Genomic DNA, 10,192 nt, shown 5'->3' with positions numbered 1-10,192 from the left:
CCTTTAACATCATATGTTATATATTTGATGTTCCATGGCAAATGTTATCTTATGCATGAGTTTGAAGCCTCCTTATCACTCTTTTAGACCTTAAATGGAGGATACACACATTGGACATGCATGTCCATAAAGCAGTCGGCTTTATGGCTCTTGGGGTAAAGGAAACCCTTCTAGAAAGTTTGGGATTTTATATTTTGTGATTAAGGACTTAATGGTTGTGTTGTACTTCTTGTATGACCTTTACAACCTAGGTTTAGAGATCTTGTCTTAATGGAGTGTCTTGATGGATAAAGTTGGAGACCTTATCCATCAAGATGTTGGGAAGGAGTGGATCAAGGCTTTTGAGCCTTTGAAAATGAGTTAAAATCAGCTTAACTCGAATAAGCCATTCAAACTGGTCCCCACGACGTGGCACTAGACCGCCACGACATGGCGACTAGGGATCGGTCGCCTAATTTGTTGTTTCATGCCCACGACATGACCAAGGAAGGCCATAACACGAAAAGTTTGTGATGGCATTTTGACTTTGTCTTTGACCATCGACTCCATGATTTGAGTTGACTTTTGGTTAACTCTTAGTTTTGGAAGGTGGACTAAGGTAGTACGAGCAGTAGCAGTTGGTTATCGTTTGAGAGGTGAGTCTCTTTATTGTACTTGTGGGTCGAATGCACTAATTCCGACCCAATGGTTTATGTATGTATAATTTTATTTGTCTTTATGACTCATGCATGTATTTGTATGTATACCGGGCAGGGGCTAGATGCCAGCCAGGGCTTGATGAATTTTAGACGGGGCCCGATACTTATATGGTATGTGGTATTTTGGGGAACTCACTAACCTTTGTGCTTACGGTTTTATGTTTATGATTTCAAGTACTTCCAGTTCTAGGGGAAGAACTCGACGTGATTGCATCGCATCCGCCAGGATTTTGTATTTATGATATGATTTGTACACTAATAACTATTTTATACATTTTCATACTTTTATGGGTTTTGAATTGAATGATTATTGGTTTTGTTGTGCTTAAGAACATAATTTTACGTAGTATTTTTGGGATGTTACATATATTTTCTTTTTTTATTAAAATTTATATAAAATAGTCTTTTGCCATATTTGCATTTGTTTATGATACAATCAATTAAGGATATGCATCCATGAATATCAAAAGAATTTTTTTTTTCTTATAATGCAATGTTAACACTCTTTTATATTTTTTAAAATATAAAATTTAATATATAATGTATGATCATTAACAATGGTTACAATTAAACAAAAATGTACTTGATAATTCCCTTTAATTGCTTTCTTTTAGATTGGTTGATAAGATTATACTTATATATTAGTAGTTTTGGTCGCCATATTTTCGAGATGCTTACTTACTTAAACTATTACTTACTTAAACTATGTTATTCATGATCATATACATTCTTTGATGTTGATAGTCAGTTTGGTTTGTTAGATTTAATAAATTTAAAACTTTATTTGTATTTTAAAATAGTTTATTTTGTAAATTAGCTTTAGCACATCACTTAGCCATTAAGTATTGAATGAGGTGAGTGGAAAGTAGACTTGATCTTATTAGTCACACTGAAAAATAATAAACAAATCATTATAGTGTCTAATTATATGAATATTGTTTCCCTCAAAAGGCATGAATGTCTAGTTTCATCCATCAAAAGAGCATGGTTTGTTTCCAATCATATTTTTGATGGGATTTCAATGAATGTAGATCGATTCGGAAATTCACTAATGACTTGGGTCATTTTGTAAAATTTATAATTAAATATAGGACACACCAAATTACTTGACATTTTGGCCTGGAACTTGGTGATTATATCTTTTATTCCCTTAAAAATCTTTAGTCTAGTTATATTCCCAAGATGGATGGAATTGACATTCTTAAAGATTGGTCTAGGAATTTGGTTGTTTGTAATAGCCATATTTTAAAATGCATAAGGAATTTTAGAAAATCAAATTGGCATGAGGTCTTGGATTAAGTTAATATGAAGTAGTCTAGCTTAATATATATTTTTTTCTAAAGAATGATACTCACTTCTTCTTAGGTTTTGGTGACCATATTTATAGGTTGGTCTGGACTATTGACCAATTTTTATTGTCAACTTGTTAAAATCATATAATAATGTAGAAAACTATTATAACTTGTATTTTATATCCCCAAAAAGCTACGAGGTATTCTAAAATCATGAGCAAGAAACTTGTAAAACGAGTGGGTAAATAAGGGTAATTCAACCCCTAAACAGGTTGTTGTAATGACATTAAAAAGAAAAATAAAGTGTAAGACAAGTATCTTAAGCAACCTTTGTAATATGAACTAAGAATGGATTATTTGATATGGATTTTAGGTGTTCATAGTGTTGAGGGATCGTCTTAGTCGAATCTTGTAATGTTTCTTAGTTATTTAGTTATCCAGGTTGGTTACACTAACTTGCTTATTATCTCAGCTATATGTGTATGCACTACTACAAAACTGGGATTTACCCATGCAGAAAACCTGTCATTATAGGCATTTTATGTCGGATTTTTTTCATTAAATGTGTAAGGAAAGATCTCTTCATTAGTGATATATTATTTTTTTCGTTTAATTGTGGTGAGTATAACTCATACAAAGTCGTTGTTATGTGTCAAACTCGTCATTATATGGTAAGGAGTTTTTTGACATGTATTTATCTTATTTTGATAATTGTCATTAATAATACGCTTATAGTTATGTGTTTTTCCAATAGAGTGATAAATATTTATACTTATAGTCGCCGTTTATGAATATTACTGTGACTATTGTTTACTTTTGGAGAAACAAATGTAATTAAGCTATCAACCTAAGTTATTTTTACTAAAATGTTTAATGGTTTATCATTACAGTTGTTTACATACACCGACAGATAAAAATTTAAGTTGTTGCTAAAAATGATCTATACGCACGTATTATTTCTTTTATTATGATTACTGATAACTTTTAGTGACATGCTTAATATTATGTCTTGAATATTGTATGTATATTTACTCACTCACAAACAATTAAACAATGATCATAAAATACTTTTAGTGATATGTTTTTTCCTTTATAATGATAAATATGTATTTATAATCACCGTTTATAAATATTATTGCGGACATTGTTGACTTTGGAGATATAAATGTAATTAATTTGTCAGCATAAGTTATATTTACTAACATGTTTAGTGGTTTATCATTACTATTATTTATATACACCGACAAATAAAAATTTAAGTCAACACAAAAAAATGATCTATATTGAGACTAACACATTTTTTATTATTTATATTTTAGAATAATTAAGTTGTGAGCATAAGTTATTTTACTAAAACATTTAATAGTTTATCATTAATATTGTTTACATATATTAATACATAAAAATTTAACTCGTCACAAAAGTGATTTATACTGACATTAATATCTTAGTTTATTATTTATATTGTACAATAACTTTTTTAAATTTATTTACACATATTGTTCTTTCATTGGTATGATACACAAAAATGGAAATATACAATATAATTTAATAAAAAACTATTTTTCACTAATAGTAATTTTAAAGTTATTACATCAAAATCATATATATATATATATATATATATATATATATATATATATATATATATATATATATATATAACATTTACAAACCAAATAAACTAAATTTTAATTTCTTATTAGAAGTACTCTTGTTTTTAGTAGTTGCACTTCTTAGCCCGGTTGTTGGAAAATAACTTTTGGATTGTTTTTTCTTTGGTTGTCTTTTATTGGGTTTTTGAATTTCATTATTAGCTCAACTATATGTATATCTGGATCCTATAACAACAACAAAAATTAAAATAGGTGTTAAACATGCATTTAAGCAAACAAAGCACAATTAATGTATTTAATAATTAATAGATTTGTTTTAAAAAATATATACGGTTTAATTAATGAATAGAAATATTTATAACTTATACAACAAAAGTAACTTAGGATCAAGGGTTACAATATTTTTTTTTTCACAAGCCACAAAAGAATATAGCGGATCCAAAACTGTTAATGGGACATTGTTATCTCCGTTTGGTACGCAGGTGGCTGACTTTATTGCTGCATCCACAAAAACTCTATAACAATTAGTCAGCAATGGCTTTCCATGTATTGTCTGGTTTCCATCAATAGACTAGCTGACATAACCGTTCGCAATGACGTTGTGAAGATGACACACTGACAGTGAACATTTTATTTTCTTCAAAGATATAGATGAACATATTAATAAATTTATATGTATAAAGTTTAACTAACATGTATATCTATGTAAACAACAAAGCATGTCAAATATACATACCTTTTTCAATTGTTGCAGTGTCTTGGGTTGAGGTGTTGCTCTCCCATTTTCAGTTGAATTCCCACGTTGTGGCTCCTCATACATATATGCAACATTTTTTACCGTTATTCAAACTTTTCTGAAAATAGTGTACCATGTTTAGCCCATGAAAAAAAGTTCAAGATTGGAAAAGAATTATACAAAACTTATTATTATATTAACTTACATGCTTTTCAACCACTTTGGTGAGTATTTGGGATGTTGATGTACCCATATAATTATTTTTCTTTTCTGGGATGACAATATGCCATGAAAGCATTAATTAGCAACAAATTATAATAAAACTATCATCAAAAATTTAGTTGCTTACTTTTTCTATAGGATACTCTTTTGGAGCCGGAGTAGTGGTTATTGGAGACTCCACATGATTGCCCTCAATAGAAATCCTACACATCTGATATTCAACTTTAGACCTTAGATCATCATTTGTTCTTTTTTGTTCCTCTACGCTTTGCTAAAGGGAAACTATTTTTTCTTTTAATGAGGATTTGTCTCGAGTAAAATCCCAATATATGGTTGGAGTGACTCCCATGCCAACTCCTTTTACAAATCAACCATGGTCTTTGCCAAAGATGGTGAGTGGGCATCTGTGGCTTGTAAAGAATGGATTATCCGTCTTCAGCTACAATTTCATGATTGATTTGAAAAAAATGTATGTTAAATAAATATAGTATTAGATGTGTTCTTTATCAATTAACTTTAACAAACACCAAAACTAGCTATAAGCATCTAGTTTGACAGTACATACCAACTCGTCTGCAATAGGCTTCACTTATTCTCGATTATATTTTCCCTTTCTATTTTCTCGTCCATTTCTCCACCTTAAAGACCACTGGAGAAATTCATTTGCACCAATTACTTTATCTTTCACCTATTAAAAGAATGATCAACCGATGAAGGGGAAATTAAACAAGTTGCAAGTACACCATTACACATATACCATATTAACTAAACAAGTAACTAATAAATATATGTTCAACAATTAAAATATCGATCAATGAAGCTACAAATTTTTGTTGTAATTTAGCATGCCCCCACGTCACAATTTATGTGGGTAATGAGGCTTTACTCAAACGGGTTTTCCCTTAACGGACTTCGTGTAACACCCAAAAATTTCAAACCAATTTAAACTTTTAAAACATGTCAAGTTCATCAAAACATTACAACTTTGTTTTCAAAATATTATTTATCAGAGTATTCCCATAAACATAAACATAATATGATGGGACGTACGATCATGCCTTCGCCTTGCTGCGATCCCCTGATGTACCTAAAACAACACACTGAAACTATAAGCTCGGAAGCTTACTGAGTTACCCCCCCAAAATACCGATACACATACAGTCTACATAACCATGTCAGCAACAACATATCATAACAAATTGAACAAAACAGCACATAACAGGTCCACAGCCCTACAGAGTGTAATACCCACGAGCCCACAGTACGAGTCTCCCTCAGCCCGTAACTGGAATGCTCCTGAGCCCGTAGTACGAGTCTCTCTTAGCCCATAACTGGAATGTTCCTAGGGTTTGTTCGCTACCGCACGAAGCAATACAACCTCAACCCACCCCATAGACATAACATAAACGCTGAGCATGCAATAATCATATAACATCACAGGTAGTCCTATAGGTCTACCTAACTGGCATAACCACTAGCATGCAACACTAACCCATACTCAACATCTAACACTGCTAGGATAACATATTCAATGGGCCGGCCTTGGTGCCTTAGACTCCTTAGTATAGTGAGGATAACTCACTTCGCAACTGTCATCTGAAACTAGAAAGCTCAACTCCCAGATGACCAACACGAACTCCACTACCTATAGTTACCATAAAGCCATTTTTCAAGAATCTCCAAATTACCAGAATACCCTCAAAAGTCAACCGGTCAACCCTTGGTCCAAGTCAAAGTCCATAGTCAGATTCAACAGTCCATGTTGGCTCGACTCATCGAGTCCTTCCTGCACTCGAAAAGTCGTGAAATCCTTGATTGGCTCGTCAAGTTCCCTTTTGACTCGCCGAGTTCATACGTGTCCAAGAATTGGGAGAAACCGTAGCCAACTCGCCGAGTCTTCGCACGACTCACTGAGTTCAAGGAAATCTTCAATGGATTCGCCGAGTTGTTCATCCAACTCGTCGAATTCATGGCCATCATCAACGGGCTCGCCGAGTTGTTCCTCCAACTCGCCGAGTCCTTGCACACCTTCATCCATGCAGACGCCTTTTAAGCCATGGCAAGGTTCCGGATTACAGATCCAAGCTTCTAGGGCATGTTTCTCACGTAAATTCGCAAACTTTACGTGCATACAAAGCTTTAAGACCCTTAAATGGCAAACTAAGCTTGAAATGAGGTCCCACACTTGAGGAAAGGCTCCCACTAGGCAAGGCTAATGACTTTATGGATCTAGTGGTCAAAGGGAGTCCAGATCTGAAGTTACAACTTCAGATCTTAGCTTAACCATGGGGGAGCCTTTCATAAAATCCATCCAAAGGAGGTTAAAAGAGAGATGAGCTAAAGGAATAGCTTAATACCTTCCAGAGAGTGACAACTGATGAATCTCTTAGGTCCCCACGAGTTCCTAGCCTTCACTTCCTTGTTTCCCCAAGTGCTTCCTTCTCCAAAGTTCTTCCTCCATGCGTGCACTCACCAAAAGAACACACACACACACGATTTAGGGTTAGAAAGGGACAAGAGGCAGTAAAGGCGAGGCTGGGGGAGGCCAATGATCCTTTAAATAGGGTGCAAAACCCCGAGATTTAGGGTTTCATCTGCCAGCTCCTACTCGTCGAGTCCCTTCTTGGACTCGGCGAGTAGGTAATTAAAATACGTGGACCAACCCGTTGCTACTCGACGAGTAGGGCACTCAACTTGTCGAGTGGCCCTTGAAATCAAGAAACTGACACATTAAATCCATACCTGAGAATCAGGGCGTTACACTTAGTCTTCAACACGGAGTAAATAAAATGATGTAATATGATTTGTAAATTAGTTAAAAATATATAAAATGAAAGTGCTTATCATGAACATAATTATCATTTAGACCAATTTTAGAACCTTGAATTCTTCTGATTGTAAGGATTTAACGAATGGTTCCTAATCACTTTTTTGACAAACAAACGATACAGGCGAGGTCTTTTTTTAGTTTATTTGGTTAACCTCTAACTACACTTTTAATCTCGGTTTTTTTTGAAGGAATTGAACACAAAAATACAAAAAATGAACTCACAAAACACAACCTTTAATCCTTTATAAATAATCCAAGTTAGACCTTTTCTAATCTCGTTTTCAGTTCAGTGGAAAAGCTTCAAGAAAATCCCAGATGAAAAGTACCTCTTCCCTATAATCATATCATAGAAAGTATCCACAACCAGCCCTGCAAGTGAAGATGGATCCTCCATTAAAGTATCCACAAACACTTTGATGATTCTAACCTCATGTTTACTCGCTCTTAAATTGTACAACATAAGAAATTTTTTCCTGAATCCCGTATCTATATACCCTTCACATTCCAACCATCTTATCATCTTCACATAATACCCGAAGTCCTGATCATATCCATCTTCCCTATTTATCTTCATCGAAGAACTACCATCTTGCTATTTTTTTTCTCCTTAGATTCATCATCGGGATTATTAACATTCTATAATGCTTTTAGGATTTCTTTATTAGATGGCGTAATGGGTAATTTAATGGACGTAGTAGGGACAAATGGGTCAAAATCTTTATAGTTATTGATGATGTTTATATAAGCATCAATCGCGACCTCTTTGTCTTTTTTGCTTATCACTCTTTTTGTAAGAAACAATGGTGTTATTTTCATCTTCAACGGATGAAGGTTTTGAAAGGTTGCTGGAATTTGTTGCATTGTTAACTCTTCACATAATACATTTTGTATATATTTAGTTACTTATCTTTTTTTGTTGCACTATTAACCTAAAACATCCCAAAAATACGGTCTGAAAATTTTGTTTTAAATCATTAATAAAAACCATAATTATCAACCATTTCATCCATAAACAAAAATAGTTATATCAAATCATAGTATCATCTCAATACATGTTCTTTTTATTAGAGTAAACATCCCAGGCGAAAACTTCTTGGTGTGTGTCATGCAGTCATCCCGAGCTCTTCCCTTCGCTACCGGATATACCTGAAACCAACATTGAAAACTGTAAGCACGAAGCTTAGTGAGTTCCCCAATCTACCACATACCATACATAATCACATATTGCAAACATTGGGCCTAGCCCGCTACAACGGGGCCCGCACAACATCGGACGAATCCGGCATCAGGCCCCGCCTGGCATCGAGCCCTATTTGGTATACATATCTATTTCTACTAGGCCCTGCCTGTCTTCGGGCCCCGCCCTCTACACACATACAACAATAACATACAAACATGCTAATACATAATAAACAATCACTATACTATAATTGCTAGTCTCAAGGTTCCACCTATCTTGGGCCCCGCCCCTACTCTGCTATTAATGAAATATGGAACCCCGTCCACACTCATCTCCCTACCAGGCACATACAAGTATCACAAAGACAACAAGTATAACTAAACATACGCTACTGCCTCAGGTACCACCCAGCATCGAACCGTAGCTCGGAAACATACCTATAATCCTTCATCGGACCTCGCCTGACATCGGACCGAAATCCGGAACATATAAACTGCATCGGGTTAACCCCCGACATTGAATCTAAATCCGGTATACACTAACATACATAAACGGGACTACATTGGTGCCTTAGACCCATTCCTACTGGAGAAAACTCACCTCGCAAAGCTGATTGTAGAATCCTGCGAATAACCCTTGCCTGCTAGCTGGCAGATCCCTGAACTGCTGATCTTTCGACTACCCGAGCTATCAATGCCAAAATATCACTTAGTCTAAAAAAATAATATGCCTTAGGGTAAAATGACCATTTTACCTCTATCCCAACTTGGTCCAAATCTAAGGCTCCAAATCATAATATAAAAAGGCCCACCACTAGATGGGCTTCCCAAGCCCAACAGTGGCCCACTAATGGCCCAATTTGCTAAATTGGGCCCAATCCCCCTGATAGGCCTTACCCTAAGCCCAACAGATATACTTGGCCCATATTAACTAACTCCTGATGGCCCATCAAAGCCCAAATACCCAAAGATTGACCCAAAAATGCAAAGCCCAAATCTGATACGTACGCATGGCGTATATCTATGTATGCTAAGCGTACTGGCAGATGGCTTGTATGCCGTGCGTACCGACTTGTACGCCCAGTGTACAACCTTGTTAAGCCACTTTTTCCATTAACTGCTTAATACTACAAACCAGCAGCTACAATCACAGATCCAAGTCCTCATTAATGTCTTAATCCATAAAGTCGACTACTTGGTGGCTTGCAACCCACCAAAAGAGTCCAAACTTGAAATGTAACAACTTAATTCCATGGAAATGGCTAGATCTCATGCACGAACCATTAAGACATTAATTATGGATACTTTACTGCTTATGGGACCCTTTTAGCTCTAAGGGTGGCAAGCCTAAGCTCAAACACGAGATTTCATCAAAAGATCCATTCTTTGGACTAAAAGAGTCCATAAACTCCTCTTAATAGAGAACTAAGAGAACAATCATCATGCTCAGAACTTTATACCTTGAAAGGGTCTGGAAAGAGGCAAAAGTCCCAGATCTACGAGTTCTTCTTTAATCTACCACCTTGCTCTGCTCATTTCTTGCTTGGAAGATGGTTTTACAACACTAAAATGCTCACTAATGGCCACCAAAGCTTCAAGAACACTCAAGGAATGATTAG

Source organism: Lactuca sativa, chromosome 1 (assembly GCF_002870075.4).
Source record: "Lactuca sativa cultivar Salinas chromosome 1, Lsat_Salinas_v11, whole genome shotgun sequence".
In the NCBI taxonomy this organism is placed as follows: Eukaryota; Viridiplantae; Streptophyta; class Magnoliopsida; order Asterales; family Asteraceae; genus Lactuca; species Lactuca sativa.
Note: the sequence above shows the minus strand (reverse complement) of the source record.